This window comes from Carettochelys insculpta, chromosome 3, assembly GCF_033958435.1.
Source record: "Carettochelys insculpta isolate YL-2023 chromosome 3, ASM3395843v1, whole genome shotgun sequence".
In the NCBI taxonomy this organism is placed as follows: Eukaryota; Metazoa; Chordata; order Testudines; family Carettochelyidae; genus Carettochelys; species Carettochelys insculpta.
In genome coordinates, this window is record NC_134139.1 from 202,781,419 (window position 1) to 202,799,240 (window position 17,822).

The following is a 17,822-nucleotide window of genomic DNA, read 5'->3' on the forward strand; positions in this document are numbered from 1 at the left end:
GGGACAGGAGTTGTCTTTCCCCAGCACAGCCACTCTTGGAGGGGAGATCAGAGCCACCCTGAGAGGCAGTGCAGAAACAAGGGGGGCACCGACTCTACCTCCAGCCACACCAAGTCACTGTGGGCTATGTGGCAAGATGGGAGGGGGACCTGGCTCCTAAGGGGCAGGGCCAAGAGGGGAAGGGGCAGGGCCAGGGCAGGCAGCTCTCGGTGCCATCCAGATTCTGGCACTGGGCTCCCCCCCACCAACCCTTACAGCTGTGGGCAGCTGAAGCAGCGCTGCTGTGGCATTTCAAAGGAGCCCGGAGGCCGTTGCCCCTCAAACTCCTCATCCATAGGCCTGTCGAGCCCTACCCTGAGGGCAGCACAGCAGTGAAAGTGGCATTCTGGGGGCCCCTCCCCACAACAACTTTGCAAACAATGTCCCCCTGCCCCCAACCCCTGCACAATCCCAGGTTAGGTCAGGGCCTGCAGGGTGAGCACTTGCTAAAATCTCACAAGTAAATGTTTAAAGGCGTGAAATTGACCGATTTGTACAACCTTGGGCTGTGGCACTGCCCAGAACACAGGTGAATTTGGTAGGGCCCTATCTGTCCCCGGGTCAGTGGGTGTTGTAGGAAATGGTCTGCCAGAAACTTTTGGCCATGTTGGACTTCAGGATCATTGGGGAGCCCCCCAAGTGCAGCCTGTCTCCAACTAGGGCTTGCACCCCAAAAGGAAGTCACAAGATGAGCGTGGGGGCGTTGTGAGTAGGATCACCAGCCATCCGGGTTTTCCCAAATAAAACCTCCTCCTTGGTCCTCAAATCTTCCTCTGGGCAGATTTTGGAAACATTAAAAACTGGCTGTGACATTTCCTGGCCTTCCGAGCTGGGTGGCTGGAGAGCAGTGACCGCTGCCTGGGCAGACAGTTCAGATGGCAGCACCCCTACCAGCAGCAGCACAGCAGGGAGGGTGGCATGGGACGGTATTCTCACCCTTCCATCTGCACTGCTGCTGGTCGTGCCTCTGCCTTTGGAACTGGGTAGCAGTAAAGCAGTGGCTGCTGGCAGGACACCCAGCTCAGAAGTCAGTGCCACCAAAAGCCACAGCACAGAAGGAAGCCTGGAACAATATGGCTTCGCTTCCCTGCCTTCTGCACTGCTGCTGGGGTTCCTTCTGAGTCACAGAGACGTGGCGTGGTATGCTAATACTGCTTCCCTCTGCACCACCACTGGTGCTGTCCCTGACTTCTCAGCTGGGTGTCCTGCTGTGATGTTATGAACAGGTGACCTGCGAATGCAATAAGCTCCATCTCAGACATGCTTCCACACAGGGAGGAACAATGCAATTCCTTCCACACGGGCAAGAGTATAAAAAGGACGCCGAGGTTCCTCCAGCTTTGTCCTCAATCCAGCTCATCAGTTCAGGACCATCTCTGCTCCAGTGCTGCAAGTGACTCTTAAGGAATTCTTTTTGGCTTCTGACATGATAATTGCAAAGTAAACAAAAATAAATCATTCTCCTGATTATGTTCAATAAATGTTGAATGTCTCAAATGTCTAAAAAGCCCAAAATGCACAACTCCTATCTAAAGAGCAAATGATATGTGATCTTTAAAGGTTGGATGGCTCCCCCTACTGTCCTCCGGAGAGAAAGAAGGTTCAGCAGTGAAAATCAAGATGAGAGTGGGACAAACACACATGGAAAGTGAGGAAATGGAAAATATAAAAAGTTGGTGACTGTCCTGCAGTAAAGACGTGTCGCATTACAAATCACTGTGTGCGTGCTGTTCTTCAAATAGGGGTTATAAAAGGTATGATTTGATTTTATGTATTAATGACTGTCTCATACTCACATGCATTGTGGCTATTGAATTATTGTGTTACTTACCAAAAAGAACACACTCCAAAAGAAAACAATTCTTTCGAATCTAAAAATCCAGATATTTCTTAAAAATAGGAAAAAAGAATAAGTTGAAACTAAAACTGTGAAAGCAATCAAATTACACACACCAATTGCCTAGTTCTTGGTGCAGGCTTGCAACAAAGTTGGAATAGATTCATCATCATCATCATCGTCGTCTTGATCAACAGCAAATATGCGTTCAGCGCCTGTTGGTGTGCAATGCCTCCCTCGCTATTTCCTTCCACCTTTCCCTGTCCAGTGCAGAGTGGCTGAGTTTCTCTAGACTAGCTCCACACCAATCTTCTATATCATCAGGCCATGACAAACTAGAATCCTCTACCAGGCAGTGGAGATACTCTCATGTACACACAAAACTGACAAATGGAGAAACCCTGCATTAGGAATTCATGGATGTTGATATCTGCCCACAGAGCTGTGCAAACTACAGTCACACACTCTGCTGCCAGTGAGACGCAATCTTCAAAGTGACACTGATCTGGTCAGCAAATGTCACTTGTAAATATAGACAATTATTACAATCAGTTGTGAGATGCACTGACCATGAGGAACGTGTGAGGTAACTACACGGCATGCTGCTCTAGTCTAAGATGTTGGCATTCACCATTTTTTCTGCATGGGGATAAAAAGTTTGATCATTTCTGGAAAAACACAATACCCACCATTGGAAAACCAACAGAATCTCTTCCCTACATTGTTGTTTGGTAACCTGGACTTGTCAGTAACACTCAGACTCCATGAAGGACCAGGGTCGCCATGGCAATGGGCCTTGCCACGCCCCCTCCCCACTCCAGCACTGACTTCAGAGGAGGGGAGCTGGCAGCCAGGACTCCTGGAGTTCTTCCCCTGGCTGTGGGCTCGTGGGGGGGGTGGGGCGGAGCAGGACTCCTGGGTTCTCCCCCGGCAGTGGGGTCTAAAGGCTAAAGGTGACACATCTGGGGGACAGGACATCTGGGTTCTCCCTCTGGCTGGGGGCTACAGGGGTTAGAGGTGGGGCATCTGCAGGGGACTCCTGGGTTCTCCTGCAGGCTCTGTGCTGTAGAGGGGAGAGGTGGGGCATCGGGAGGCCAGGATTCTTGGGTTCTCCCCTGTCTGTGGGGCCACTGGATCAAAGTGCAACATCTGGGGGCCTGGACTCCCGGAGTCTCCCCTTGGCTGTGGCTGCCATCCGTGCTAAAAGATGGGCCTTCTGTGGGGCAGCACTCCTGGGATGTCCCTCTGGCTGTGGGGACTAGTGGTTGAAGGTGGAACATCTGGGGCCCAGGACTCTTGGGTTTTCCCACTGGCTGTGAGGTCTGCAGGTTAAAAGTGGCATATCTAGGGGGCAAGGACTCCTGCTTTCTATCTCTGGCTGTGGGGATTAGGGCTGAGAGGTGGGGCAGCTGGGGGCCAGGACTCTCTCCCCATGACTGTAGGGTGGGCCTAGGTTTAGGTGGGGCATCTGGAGGCCAGGACTCATGCATACTCCCCATGGCTGTAGGCACCATTGATCAGAGATGCAGAATCTGGAAGCCAGGACTCCTGGGTTCTTCCTCCTGGCTTTGGAGTCTAGAGGTTAGGGGTGGGATATCTGGGGGCAAGCACTCCTGGGTTCTCTCTCTGGCTGTGGGATAAAGGGGTTACTCAAGGGGCACCTGGAGGCAAGGGACTTGTGATTCCCTCGGGCTGTGGCGTGGAGTGGTTGCTGCTGTGGCATCTGGGGGCCAGGAGTTACAACAGACTAGTCTTTCCCAGGTGTTTGGCTGGTGGCTTTTTGCAAAAATCCTCTGGTCTGCATGAGCCCATGTTTGGGGTGGGGAATCAGTTTTTAATTGAATAAAAATTGCGGAGACCTTGGGTAGGGAAGATTACCTTCCACTGTCTCAAGCTGAAAAAAAAGACCCAAATTTATCCTTGAGACTCTGAAAGCAAAGACCCAAAAACAGACCCACAATGAATGAGTTGGTTAATTCTCTTTAATGTTGGACAGGCGCACAATGCACCTGAGGGCTCTTGGACATGACCTCCTCTTCGGTCCTCTAAGGCTCCATCCATCCACGTCAGCCCTGACAATCCAGCCACCCCCTGTGGAAGTTGTGGGAAATAGACGCCGATCGCCTGTAGCCATGTTGGAACTCGGGGTCGTAGAGGAATCCCCAAGTACAGCAGTTCTCACACTGGGGGTCCCACCCCAGAGGGGAGTGGCAAGACCAGAGCAGGAGGGTCGCTCGCAGGGTCGCCATCCGTGTGGGTTTCCCTAGACATGACCTCTTCCCTAGTCCTCCCGTCTCTGTCCAGGTGGACTTTGGAAATCTGAAAATGTGCATGATTTCTCCTGGCCTTCCCAGCTGGGTGGCTGGAGGGGCAGCTGCTCTCACCTGCCCAGCCGAGAAAGCAGTGCCACGGCCAGCAGCAGTGCAGAAGGAAGGATGGCAAGAAAGTACCACCTCACTCTTCCTCCTGCGCTGCTGCTGGTGGTGGCACTGACTTCTGAGCTGGATGTTCTACCAGTAACCACTAACCACGCCCCCTCTCATTCCCACCAATGCCCAGCTACTGATTCCCACGAATTCCCAGCTACACCCCTCTGATTCCCAGCCACTCCCCTTACAAGGCAGTGCTGCTCCCAGCAGGAGTAGAGAAGGAAGGGAGACAATAGCATAGGATGCCACCCTTCCTTCTGCACCAGTGCTGGGGGTGGCACTGCCTTTCCAGCTGCCCTACTGGAACACAGCACTACCACCAGCAGTGGCACAGACGGAAGGACAGCTGTGCTGCTCTTGGTGATAGTGCTGCCTCCTGAGCTGGGTGCCTGGCCAGTTGCACCCACTCCCTGACCACCCCGTTTGGAAGACAGCCCCAGCACCAGCATCAGTGCAGAGGGAAGGAAGGCAATAGCACATCCTTCCGACCTTCCTTCTGTGCTCTTGCTAGTGGCGGCACTGACTTCTGAACGGAATGGCCTGCCAGCGGTCACTGCTCTGCTGCCCCCCACTTCCAAAACAGCGCCGCCACCAGCAGCAGTGCAGGAGAAAGAGTGGCAGTCCAAATCAGACCGTGCCGCCCGTCCTTCTGTGCTGCTGCTGGAGGCAGCGCTGCCATTCGACCTGAGTGCCCAGACAGTGACCACTGCTCTCCAGCCACCCAGCTGGGAAGGCCATGAAAAATCATGGACATTTTCCAAGATTTCCAAGATCGGCCCGGAGGGAGATCTGAGGACCGAAGAAGAGGTCATGCCTGGGAAAGCCTGCACGGTGGTGAGCCCGCTCGCGACTGTCCTACTCCGGCCATGCCACCCCTTCCCGGGTTGGGACACCCAGTGGGAGAAAGGCTGCACTTGGAGATTCCACAATGACCCCGAGGTCCAACATGGCTTACCATTTCCCACAACTTCCTCCTTGTGGGTCTCTGCTGGCTGGATTGGGTCAGGGCCTTGCCTCGGATGGAGCCAGGGGACCATGTCGCCCCTCTTCCTCCCCAATGGAGGTCACAGCTCAGATGGAGCCTCTGGAGGACGACATCACTCTTCTCTTCCTCCGCAATGGAGGTCACAGGATCAGATGGTGTGGAGGACCATGTCTCTCTTCTCTTCCTCCCCAATGGAGGTTACAGGTCAGATGGAGTCTCTGGAGGACCATGTCTCTCTTCTCTTCCTCCCCAATGGAGGTTACAGGTCAGATGGAGACTCTGGAGGACCATGTATCTATTGTATTCTTCCACAATGGAAGTCACAGGATCAGATGGAGCCTCCGGACGACCATGTCTCTCTTCTCTTCCTCCCCAATGGAGGTGACAGGTCAGATGAAGACTCTGAAGGACAATTTGTCTCTCCTCTGCCTCCCCAATGGAAGTCACAGGATCAGATGGAGCCTCCGGACGACCATGTCTCTCTCCTCTTCCTCCCCAATGGAGGTGACAGGATGGAGCCTCAGTGACTTCTGGGTTTTGTCAGAATCACTTTTCTATTGGGCCCCTTTTCTCTTTGGGGTTATCTCTGCTCTAGCAGCCCTTGCAGAGTCGGAAAATCTCCTCCCAGGTCAGCCGGTAGATGTCCTTGGCTGGGGTATGGACAGTCACAGCTTATCACCAAGTTCTCTAGTCTGGGGAGCTGTGCTGACTTCTAAAAGAAAGGAAGGAGGGGTTGGGGGGCTCCATTAGCATTGTACCATCAGCATCCAATCACCCCGAGGTCAGCAGTCTTTCTCCTCGAGTCCCTCTTCTGAAGACACCATGCGGAAAGAACTAGAGCTAGATCCTCAGCTCTTTCGGCCCCCAAGGAGCCCTAGAGCAAAGGGACGTGGACAGGGCCTTCTTGGATCTTATTGGATTGTCAGATGAACCTACAAAGAGTTGTTGCAGCCATTGTTCTAGGTTTGCACCAAATGCTGGGGAACGTGGCCCAGTGAGATGGCTATGGAAAGGTGTCACTCGCTCTACTGATGCTCCCTCCTCTGCCACAAGCCTGGAAGGACTAGCAATTTGGGCATGTGATTGGATTCCTTTAACCGTTAGACTCTCATGCCCAAACACAGCCAGGGCCCTAACATGAAATTCCCAACCCCTTCCCCTGTCACTGAAGGAGAAAAGGCCTTGCATAACTCTCTTTCCCACTTCCCCTCTGAATGGAAAGTGAACCTGCCCCCTGCCACTGCTGACCGTGCTCACCTCCAAGATGCATTGGAGACCATCTCTGTCTGGGGACTTCCCCCCAGCAAGTTCCCCACCATGACATCCCTCTGGTCAGACAAAGGCCTTCTGCAGTGCCTGCAAAAAAGGAAGAGCCATAGATCACAACTGGGAAACTGGGGAAAACCTCCTCCTCCTCCCACTCCAGAGACTCCCGCTTGGCCATTCCGCATCCAGACTCTTACCTTCGAAACGCTGACCTCAAAATCAGCAATAGGGAAGGAGAAAACGCCAACGAGTTTCCAGCTCATGCTCAAGTACATCACTCCTAATTCTCTCAGTCCCCAACGAGAGACCTTGAGAAGGAGTCTTGCTGCTGGAGAGGTGGCCTCTGCATTGTGCCTCTGTCCTGACCCTGGCTTATATCAGGATCAGGAGGTGATGTCACCACCTCCACCTTCTATCCCCTTTGTGAGGTCTCCACCACACCAAACCTGCCTTATATGGCTGTGTTGTAACCCTGGACAGCCTCTGGGGAGGTTTGGGTAGGATTATCGTATCTGACTTTCAAAAAAGAGGCCACCTCGAAGAGGGAGTGTATCTATATCAGTATCTACCCACTCACGTTGGATTCATGTCCTTGATATACTACAACACAGTAACACAACATGACTTGATAGATACTGCTACAGATACTCTCCCTCTCAGGGATGGCCCCGTTTTTATATGGTGATCCTGTCAGTGGCTAGCCCTGCTCAAATGTAGCCTGACTTAAACCATCGGTTCTTGTAGAAAAGCACAGTCTCCTCCACCACCTCACTGAGCAATGGACCTACCCTGTCCTTGGTCTTCCTCCTTCTTTTCATGTTTTTATAAAAAGTCGTCTTGTTTTGCTTTAGGCCTGTAGCTAGTTTTAGCTCATTTTGTGCTGTTGCCTTTCTAATCTTGCCCCTGTATTGCAGTGTTGTTTGCCTATTTTCAGCCTTTTCATTTGTCCTAGTTTCTATTTTTTAGATGATTCCTTTTTTATTTGGAGATCATGCCAGCTGTCCTGGTTAAACCAAGGCGGTCTTTTGCCATAGTTGCTATCTTTCCCACACAGCGGGATAGCTTGCTTTTGGCCCTTCGTAATTTCCCTTTGAAAAACTGCTAACTCTCCTCTGCTGGTTTTTCCCCTGAGTTTTGCTTCCCATGGGACCTCACCTACCAGCTCTCTGAGTTTACCAAAATCTCCCTTCCTGAAATCTATTGTCTCTGTTTTGCTCTTTTCCCTTCTACCCTTCCTTAAAATTGTGAACTCTGTGATTTCATGATCACTTTTACCCAAGCTGCCTTCCTCTTTCAAATTCTCAATCAGTTCCTCCCTATTTGTTAAAATCAAATCTAGGACAGCTCCCCCCCCGCCCACTGCTAGATTTTTCAGCCTTCTGAAATAAAAAGTTGTCTCCAATGCAGTCCAAGAACTTATTGGACAGTCTCTGCCCCATTGTGTTAGTTGCCCAACATGTATCTGGATAGTTGAAGTTCCCCATCACCACCAAAGCCTGGGCCCTGGATAATTTTGTCAGTTCTTTTGAAAAAGCCTCATCCTCCTAGGTAGGTGGCCTGTAGGAGACTCCGAGCAGCACATCACCCTTGCTTATAACCCCTTTTAGCCTAACCCCAGACATTCTCAACACAGCAGGTTCTCATGTCCGTCTCCACCTCAGTCCAAGTGGGTACATGTTTAATATCTAATGGAACACCTCCTCCCTTTTTCCCCATCTATCCTTCCTGAGCAAGCTGTACCCCTCCATACCAAAATTCCAATCACGTGTATTATCCCCCCAAGTTTCTGTGATGCCAATGATCTCACAGTTATATTTATTTATTAGCACTTCGAGTTCTTCCTGCTTGTTACCCACACTTCTTGCGTTTGTGCATAGGCATCTAAGACATTGATTTGACCTTGTCTCCCAGTGTTGCCCTGACCCCAGCCTTGGGCTGGAAGTAGCCCTGTTTTAAGCAATGTGCCCTGATTTGGTCCTCTCAGCAGTGCCTGGAAAAACCACCAAGATTACAGTGGCCTAGTCTTGCTTCCATCCACAGAACCAGGTCAACTGAACCTTGGATCAGGGCCCCCCGCTATTCTAAATTTGAACTTTGCATTAGAGTGTTTTATTGTTAAAAGTGTAGTTGCAATGAGTCAGCAACAGTATGAGGGCCTTAGTAAAGAACGTCCTGGAAGGTTTGGGCTTTAAAACAGGAATCACCTTGAGAAAGAGAGGTACACTCATCCCTCGCTATACGAGCACAATCGGTTCCAAAATTTCTGCTCGCAGGCGAAAACTCAAGAGAGCGACAGCTGCATGTCTGAGGGAATGGAGGGAGAAGGCTCCAGCCGCAGGGCTCTGGGTCTCCCTGCCCCTGGCCAGGGACTCTGCTCATAGAAGCGGGGGAAGTTCACTCATATAGTGAATAAAGGTAGGTAGGTATGTTCCCCTTTTTAGCAAGTACTCATTAGTAAAGTACTTTTGTTTAGTGAGGGATGAGTGTACTAATCAAAAACTGAGATCTTTGCAAGTGGCCATAGATACTGCAGAAACAGTCAGAGAGAAGGAGGCAATGAAGAAAGCAGATTTTGGTCATGAAAAAAGAACGTGCAGATCTTTGTTTAAAAGCAAAGGAAGAGAATGCTGAACTGGAGAGAGAAACTGCTAAAAACAAAGAATATGTTGACAGGAAAATTGTTAAAGCAATCAAATCACATACACCAGTCTCGAAGATCTTGATGCCGGCTTGCAGCAGAGGTGAAGTAGGCTGCTATTTTAAAAGTCTCTGGAGTACAGGTGGAACCTCTCTCATCCAGCTACTCTGAGACCTCATTGGTGCCAAATGAGGGAAATTGCCAGACTGCCGCCACACGATATCGTCTGGACGGTGATGGTAAGATGAAACAAGGATAGGTGGTCGAATGGGTGCGTAGCTGATGAGGGGGGCCGAGGCCCTCCTGGGGTATCCCAAGGACCCGGTCAGACCCTGCTGCGACCCCACCGGCGGACAGTATGTGAGAGCTCCGCCCGGGGAGATGCACGTGACCCCGCCCAGATAGCACGCGGGGGGAAGGAGCTAGCGGAGATGGAGGGAGCGAGAGAAAGGAAAAATCCGGGACACGAGAATGCTAGTGCAAACAAACTCGCAGTGTTTATTAAGTACAACTATCTATTAACGCTATCTATATTGTATTATGCTGTGCTATATTGAACTAGTCTCTAATCTATCATGCTGTCCCTTACTATACCCATAAATAAAAATATACATCGATTAAAGAGAGTGGGGAAATTAAATTAGGTGTTCAGATTCTCAAGCCACTGGACAAGTGGGTGGTACCACGTCCCGTCATCTTCAATTATTATATATAAACTCGGAAAACAATAAATAACTAATAAATGAAAGTTACGCGGGCAGGGGAGCTACTCCCTACCCGCGGAGGTAGCAAGCGAATTTGAACAAGAAGGTTAGGATGGGGTAATCAATAATCCTTATGCTACTTATTCATCTATATTTTAATTGTCCATACTACTTATTCATCTTAATACTATCAGTACCAATAATACTATTTAACGTTAATCTTTACATTTATATTACACAGGAAAACCTGGCCTGGGCCTTTAGGCCCGACCGATACAAAGTTAAATAAAAGATGACAAGTCCGGTAGTCTTTATTCAAAGTAGGTAGTCAAGTCCAGTAGTCATTTTAAGGTAAGTTGTCTAATCCGGTGTTTGTTGTATTTAGGTGAAGTCAGTAACTAGTAATAAAGTAGTCAGTACTTGAAAGGTCAGTTACTATGGTGGGAGTGATATTACCACAGTTCATCCAGCGAGATGCCTAAACTTCCTTTGTTGCAGCTTAAGTCCATTGCCTCTTCTTCTCTCCTCAGAGGCCAAGAAGAACAAGTGTTCTCCCTCCTCCTTATGACGCCCTTTAAAATATCTGAAAACCACTATCATGTCCCCCTCAATCTTCTTTTTTCCAAGCTAAACAAGCCCAGTTCTTTCAGCCTTTCTTCATAAGTCATGTTCTCCAGACCTTTTATCATTCTAGTTGCTCTTCGCTGGACCTTCTCTAATTTCTCCACATCTTTCTTGAATTGGGGTGCCCTGAACTGGACACAATATTCCAGCTGAGGCCTAACCAGCGCAGAGTAGAGAGGTAGAATGATTTCTCGTGTCTTGTTCACAACACGCCTGCTAATGCATCCCAGAATCATGTTTGCTTTTTTTGCAACAGCATCACACTGTTGACTCATATTTAACTTGTGATCTACTAAAACCCTTAGATCCCTTTCTTCTGTACTCCTTCCTAGAGAGTCTTTTTTCATTCTGTATGTGTGAAACAGATTATTCCTTCCTCAGTGCAGCACCTTACATTTATCTTTGTTAAACTTCATCCTGTTACTTCAGACCATTTCTCCAATTTATCTAGATCATTCTGAATTATGACCCTATCCTCCAAGGTAGTTGCAACCCCTCCCAGCTTGGTAGCATCTGCAAACTTAATAAGCGTACTTTCTATGCCAATATCCAAATCATTAATGAAGATATTGAACAGAACTGGTCCGAAAACGGACCCCTGCGGAACCCCACTTGTTATGCTTTTCCAGCAGGATTGAGCACCGTTAACAACTACTCTCTGGGTACAATTAGCCAGCCAGTTATGCACCCACCTTATTGCAGCCTTATTTAAGTTGGACTTGCCTAGTTTGTCGATAAGAATATTATGCGAGACCGTATCAAATGCTTTACTAAAGTCTCGCTATACCACATCCACTGCTTCTCCCTTATCTACGAGTCTCGTTATCGTGTCAAAAAAAGCTATCAGGTTGGTTTGACATGATTTGTTTTTTACGAAACCATGCTGGCTGTTCCCTATCACTTTACTACCTTCCAAGTGCTTGCAGATGACTTCCTTAACTACCTGCTCCACTACCTTTCCTGGCACAGAAGTTAAGCTGACTGGCCTGTAATTTCCTGGGTTGTTCTTATTCCCCTTTTTGTAGATGGGCACTATATTTGCCCTCTTCCAGTCTTCTGGAATCTCTCCTGTCTCCCATGACTTTCCAAAAATGAGGGCTCAGCTACCTCTTCTATCAGCTCCTTGAGGATTCTAGGATGCATTTCATCCGGCCCTGGTGACTTGCAGACATCTAATTTTTCCAAATGGTTTTTAAGTTGTTCTTTTTTTATTTCAAAAACTAACTCTACCCCTTTTCCACCAGCATTCGCTATGTCAGGCATTCCTTCAGACTTCTCTGTGAAGACCGAAACAAAGTCATTAAGCATCTCTGCCATTTCTAAGTTCCCCGTTCCTGTTTCTCCCTCCTCACTGAGCAATGGCCCTACCCTGTCCTTGGTCTTCCTCTTGTTTCTAATATATTTGTAAAAGGCCTTCTTCTTACCCTTTATGCCTGTAGCTAGTTGGAGCTCATTTTGTGCCTTAGCCTTTCTAATTATACTCCTGCATTCCTGTGTTATTTGCCTGTGTTCATTCTTTGTAATTTGTCCCAGTTTCCATTTTTTATAGGATTCCTTTTTTAGTTTGAGATCATGCAGGATCTCCTTGTTAAGCCAAGGCGGTCTTTGCCCATATTTACTATCTTTCCTACATAGGGGAATAGCTTGTTTTTGGGCCCTTAATAATGTCTCTTTGAAAAACTGCCAACTCTCCTCAGTTGTTTTTCCCCTCAGTTTTTCCTCCCATGGGATCTTACCTACCAGCTCTCTGAGTTTACCAAAATCTGCCTTCCTGAAATCCATCATCTCTATTTTGCTATTTTCCCTCCTACCACTCCTTAGAATTGTGAATTCTATGATTTCATGACCACTTTCACCCAAGCAGCCTCCCACCCTCAAATTCTCGACCAAGTCCTCCTTATTTGTTAAAATCAAATCCAGAACAGTTTCTCCCATGGTGGCTTTTTCAACTTTTTGGAATAAAAAATTGTCTCCAATGCAGTCTAAGAACTTATTGGATAGTCTGTGCCCCGCTGTATTAGTGTCCCAGCATATATCTGGATAGTTAAAGTCCCCCATCACCACCAAATCCTGGGCTCTGGATGATTTTGTTAGTTGTTTGAAAAAAGCATCATCCACCTCTTCCACCTGGTTAGGTGGCCTGTAGTAGACTCCTAACAGCTCATCACCCTCATTTTTTACCCCTCTTAAACTAACCCACAGACTCTCAACACGTCCATCTCCTATGTCCATCTCCACCTCAGTCCAAGTGGGCACATTTTTTATATATAAGGCAACACCTCCCCCCTTTTTTCCCTCTCTGGCTTTCCTAACCAGGCTGTAGCCTTCAATACCAACATTCCAATCACGTGTATTATCCCCCCAAGTTTCTGTGATGCCAATGATCTCACAGTTATATTTATTTATTAGCACTTCGAGTTCTTCCTGCTTGTTACCCACACTTCTTGCGTTTGTGCATAGGCATCTAAGACATTGATTTGATCTTGTCTCCCAGTGTTGCCCTGACCCCAGCCTTGGGCTGGAAGTAGCCCTGTTTTAAGCAATGTGCCCTGATTTGGTCCTCTCAGCAGTGCCTGGAAAAACCACCAAGATTACAGTGGCCTAGTCTTGCTTCCATCCACAGAACCAGGTCAACTGAACCTTGGATCAGGGCCCCCCGCTATTCTAAATTTGAACTTTGCATTAGAGTGTTTTATTGTTAAAAGTGTAGTTGCAATGAGTCAGCAACAGTATGAGGGCCTTAGTAAAGAACGTCCTGGAAGGTTTGTGCTTTAAAACAGGAATCACCTTGAGAAAGAGAGGTACACTCGTCCCTCGCTATACGAGCACAATCGGTTCCAAAATTTCTGCTCGCAGGCGAAAACTCAAGGGAGCGACAGCTGCATGTCTGAGGGAATGGAGGGAGAAGGCTCCAGCCGCAGGGCTCTGGGTCTCCCTGCCCCTGGCCAGGGACTCTGCTCATATAAGCGGGGGAAGTTCACTCATATAAGCTGCGTCTACACGTGCACGCTACTTCGAAGTAGCGGCAGTAACTTCGAAATAGCGCCCGTCACGTCTACACGTGTTGGGCTCTATTTCGAAGTTGAAATCGACGTTAGGCGGCGAGACGTCGAAGTCGCTAACCCTATGAGGGGATGGGAATATTGCCCTACTTCGACGTTCAACATCGAAGTAGGGACGTGTAGACGATCCGCGTCCCGCAACATCGAAATAGCGGGGTCCTCCATGGCGGCCATCAGCTGGGGGGTTGAGAGATACTCTCTCTCCAGCCCTTGCGGGGCTCTGTGGTCACCGTGGGCAGCAGCCCTTAGCCCAGGGCTTCTGGCTGCTGCTGCTGCAGCTGGGGGTCCGTGCTGCATATACAGGGTCTGCAACTAGTTGTTGGCTCTGTGTATCTTGCACTGTTTAATGAAAGTGTGTCTGGGAGGGGCCCTTTAAGGGAGCGACTTGCTGTTGAGTCCGCCCCGTGACCCTGTCTGCAGCTGTGCCTGGCTCCCTTATTTCGATGTGTGCTACTTTGGCGTGTAGACGTTCCCTCGCTGTGCCTATTTCGATGTTGGGCTGAGCAACGTCGAAGTTGAACATCGACGTTGCCAGCCCTGGAGGACGTGTAGACGTTATTCATCGAAATAGCCTATTTCGATGTCGCAACATCGAAATAAGCTATTTCGAAGATGGGTGCACGTGTAGACGTAGCCATAGTGAATAAAGGTAGGTAGGTATGTTCCCCTTTCTAGCAAGTACTTATTACTAAAGTACTTTTGTTTAGTGAGGGATGAGTGTACTAATCAAAAACTGAGATCTTTGCAAGTGGCCATAGATACTGCAGAAACAGTCAGAGAGAAGGAGGCAATGAAGAAAGCAGATTTTGGTCATGAAAAAAGAACGTGCAGATCTTTGTGTAAAAGCAAAGGAAGAGAATGCTGAACTGGAGAGAGAAACTGCTAAAAACAGAGAATATGTTGACAGGAAAATTGTTAAAGCAATCAAATCACATACACCAGTCTCGAAGATCTTGATGCCGGCTTGCAGCAGAGGTGAAGTAGGCTGCTATTTTAAAAGTCTCTGGAGTACAGGTTGAACCTCCCTTATCCAGCACCTCTGGGAACTCATTGGCGCCAAACAAGGGAAATTGCCAGACAATGGGAGGTCAATATTTTCTAGCACATTACCAACACTTCCGCTGCTTACTGGGCTCTTGAAAACATTTAGGAGTAAATTACAACTAAATAACAGCACAGAACACTGAGAGCCAGGACTGGTGGCTGTAAACTAACTTCATGGAACCACGGGTGACTTGGCCACACATGATAAGTGGTCGTCCGGCTAACGAAAATCTTGCTGGATCACAGATGATGGCAGATCAGAGTGCGCTGGATTAGAGAGGTTTAACCAGCACATCCTTTGTTAGGATGGATCAGCAATCGTTTCAGGCCTGAAGACAAAGATGGAGGAACTCTCAGGGTCCTCTTACATTCTTGCCCATGTGGAGGGAATTCCATTCTTCTTCCCTGTGTGGAAGCAAGTCTGAGATGGAGTCCATCATATGAGCAGATCACCTGTCTATGTCCCTTTTAGGTAACCTGCCACTGCCTCTGTTGGGTTACACCTTATAACCACTTTCCTGAGATGTTGATTGGAATCTGATTAGGCCCTTTCTCCATCAAGTATTGTTTCACTTGATTAGGAACCCTTTCACAATTATAGAATCCATTAGATGGGGAGGGATAGCTCAGTGGTTTGAGCAGGGGCCTGCTTAACACAGGGTTATGAGTTCAGTCTCTGTCCAGGCTAGGATGACCTTCCCCACATGGGCTCCCCAGGTGGGTGGAGAGGGTGGACTCATGCTAACCAGTACAGGCCTTATTTCCAGACTCAGATTTAGAGCAGTGGTCCTTAGCAGGTGTCTCCTACCTCAGAAGATAACATCAGCAGCAGGGCCAAAGGAAGGTTGGTATTGCCCCTACTTTCTGTGCTGCTGACCCTTTCCCACCACTTCCACAGAAATTGCTGTTGATCCTCTGGGAAGCTTTCTGTATGTGTGTTGGTGGCATATAAGCTACATAGAAATGCTGGCAGAGCTCTGTCAGTATAAGCTCAGGAATGTAGATGCCCCTTCAGATTCATGAAAAATGTGTTTCAGATCCTCAGGTTTTCAGAGAAAAAGCTTGAAAACCTGACCCAGGTGTGTCCTCATGGCTTGGCAAGCAAAGGCATATAAGCAAACTCTAAATTAATTACTTGTTCATTTATTGATTTCTCTTTAATCTTATTATTTTAAATCAGTTTTGGGATTTTTTTTATTTGACTCCTCCTGGATTGGCCAGATACTTCTTTGTATTTACTTGTGTATAAAGAAACCTGTAACTGGGCACCAAAAACACTCTGTCTACCTGCCACTTTTATAAGCCAAAATTTATACAACCAGCTTTCAATACCAAGTAGCCATTACACAGCAGGATTCAGAACCATGAGTCAGAGCTGGGGTCAGGTGTCCATGAGGCAGGTCTCACAGACTCAGACTTCAAGTGTGAAGGGACCGTCATGATCACCTTGTCTGACCTGTGTGTTGCAGGCTACATGACCTTGTCCACTCACCCCTGTCATAGACCCACCATCACTGGCTGGTTACTGAAGTCCCCAAATCTTGACTCAAAGATGTGAAGTGATGGTGAACCTGCCACTTTCACCAGTGGCACCCAGCCAGCAACCCAGGCCCCACACTGCAGAGGAAGGAACCTGCCCCTTTCCCCAGGGCTCTACAAATCTGACTCATGGGAAAATTCCTTCCCACCCCCTAACATGGGCTGATGAGTATTTCGGCGAGACCCACCAGCCAAATACCTGCTAAAAATGCTCTGTAGTAACTTCAGGCCCACTGACAAGGGCAGCGGGGAAAGAGGGCACTTGCCCTGAGGCCTGGCAATTCAACAGGGTTATGGTGAAACGGGTGAATGGGGCACACTGCTCTTAGGGGGGCCCTAGGATCTGGGAATTCTGTGCGTAGCAAGTGTCAGGGGCTGGATATCACAGGGGATCAATTCAAAGGGAGTGGGAGTGAGGGCAGAGGGAGGTATCTGCTGTTAAGGTCCATGGCAAAGGTAGGACTGGCCTAGCACAGCACAGAGTGACTGAGGAGCTGAAAGGCAGTTTGTGCGGACACCCAGCTAAACTCCCTCCTGACGAGGCACACAAAGAGCCCTGAGACAGACAAGCACTGGTGCTGGGGACAGTGGGGGACACAGCCAGGGATACTAGCCACATAGGGAACTGAGACCCACCTTGTTGTCGCAGCAGCAGATCCTTCACTCCTCGTGGCCTGAGGAGGCTGCCCCATGAGACAGGGCTCCAGGAGTGAGGCACAGACCAGATGTGCTGGGAGGACCACTGTCAGACATACAAGGCACAGTGAAACCCAACTGGTGACTTGCCAGCTGGGGTCTCATGAGTTACCCAAAGACACCTCCACTGCATGCTGAGATGGCAGCAGCATGTGACTGTGACGTGTCAGTTCCAGTGAGACAGGGAGGGCCAGACAGAGATCCTGCACCCACACTTCCACTGTGAGCAAATATCAGATGACTAGCAATGTTAGTCTGTATCCTGAAAATTCAACAAGAAGTCCTGCTGCGCCTTATGAACTAACAGATACATTGGAGCATGAACTTTAGTGGGCAAAGACCCGCTTTGTCAGATGTGGGTCTATTCCCACAAAAGCTTACGCTCCATCATATGTTAGCCTATAAGATGCCACTGAGAGCAAAGAGGTTTAAGGGCCTGACAGGACCTTTATCCTCCCGGTTCCATACACAAGGCCGCTCAGGGAGAAGGGACATCTGAGCCTTGCTGTGTAGATAACAAGATGGTACACAAGGGAGGGGGTTTTACTGATTAAAAACTGGGGCCACCTGAGGGCAGGGGGAGCCTATGCAGAAGGGAACCAGGCCCCGGCACAGAATGCTAACATGGTTTGCAGGCTGACAAGGGCGGGTTACTTAAATGAGCAACTGGGGGAGCAGCCCTTGGCCAGGCAGGAATGTGGCAAGTGCCAGGAGGGTGGGCAGGAGAATGGTCCCGGCTGGCCGGGAAGAGACAGGCTGGGCTCGCAGAGGTGGATCCCCAACGGGGGAGTCGGCGTCGCCCTGGGGAGCGGAGTAAGCGACGGGCTGCAGCCGCGAGGGGCGACACCAGTCTGTGCCCCACGGTGAGAGCTGCGTGGCTGTGTCCAGCACGGGAAAGGCCCGACGCAACCTGCAGTGGGGGGGCGGTGGACTGTAACCCACGGGCATAGGGTGAGCTC